We start from the raw sequence: 1,648 nt of genomic DNA on the forward strand, positions 1-1,648 counted from the left end.
GTTTTTTTCCTTGTGAATAGAAATGTGTGGTGCTCTTGAGTCTTTATCAGTGGTCTTTATTATCTCCTTGGACTTCTGAGTAGCGCATCAGAAAAGCTTAATAAGGATTGTGACATTGTGACCTTCGTGGGTTCAGGAGGGGAGTGCTGTAACCAGAAAGAATAAATTTCCTCATATAGGGAGATGAGCTGGGAGGGTGCAGTTGCACTTGGATGCAGATGGCTATGCTGTAGCTTAGAGGTTAAGGATATGGTGAAGCCTAAATAATGGTTTATCCTTCTCTCATTTGAGAGGAGGAGGAGAAGGGAATAAACAACCTAAAACAGATACTAATTTCTCATATACCGCATTTAAAAAAAAAGCCTGTATACAGTTTCATGAATGTTGTGTCACAGTGGCATAATCTTTTCATGTGTGACCCTAAAATCCTTCAAACAGTCCAGATGCTGGGGGCGGGGAGTGTGTGCCTTTCAGTTTATTACTGAAGGCTCTTTTATATAGGATACACACTGAGAAAGCAAAAATTCATTTGTGTGTATAACACAATCTACATTGCCCTTGTTTTCCAGACGTGACCACGTAGTTTGGAGTGCAAATACTATAGAACAGATGGAGGCAAACTGCAGTCCTCCAGCTGTTTTGAATTTAAATTTCTATCGGACACAGTCAGTGGTAAGAAATGGACTATGGTCACATCTAGAGATTATTTGCCTCTTTGTAAAATATATGTATTATGCCTATCTGACTATTTTGGCATATGCCAGGTTAGTGAAATGCATATTTTTGAAAGGTTTGCGTATAGCTACTTTCTTGAGTTGTTTTCAAGAAGCTCTCAAACTGCAGAATTAAACAAAACACAGTACTTCTCAGGATGCAAGAAAATAAGTTATTAGGAAAAGTTTGCATTATTACCAAAGTAACATTTTTATGAGGCAAGAAAAGGCCATAATTCAGGTTTTGGAAAGGAAGAGCAAATTATCTCTGAGGAAGAAATTTAAAAAAGAGCTAGGTGGAAATTCAGGTGTCAGATAATGCCTTGAGCACTTTGAAAGATGTATTCTTCCATCATTGCAACAAGCTACATGTTAGCATTTTTCAACCTTTTTTGAGTCTCTTTCAGCTATAGTTCTTCCTCATAATATTACTCTGCCAACCATTTGATGTGTGAACATACAAGGGTCCTTGCCAAAGTTGCACGAAACATATTGTGTAAATCCTCTGAAAATTTCAACCAGATACTTGCTTTTGGGGTTGGGGGGAACCAGGTAGCTGCCATTTTGATTTTTCACAACCTGTATATCCTATATTGGCATTGCATTGTGGGGAATTTCAAATGGTTGGCTGTCCAACAATGATTGGAGTTCTCGGCTTTTGTGCTGGTGGTGGTCAGTTGCTGGAGCAAGGGAAGCTGCAGCAGTTGCCTGAAAGTGTTAGATGTAGATTCTGGGCCTAAACTCAAAGCATTTACTATTTTAGTAAACCTTAAACTGTAATGTATTTACTCTCCTGAAATGTGTATTAGCAGCTGTAGACTTAATCCACAAGACAGGGTACTGGATTTACACTGGGAAGACTTCAGATCTTACCTGTTTGGATAGATGTAGAGAATAGTGATTGACACTCAGTGGGACTGGCGTTAATATCAGCA

This window comes from Candoia aspera, chromosome 2 (assembly GCF_035149785.1).
Source record: "Candoia aspera isolate rCanAsp1 chromosome 2, rCanAsp1.hap2, whole genome shotgun sequence".
NCBI lineage: Eukaryota > Metazoa > Chordata > Lepidosauria > Squamata > Boidae > Candoia > Candoia aspera.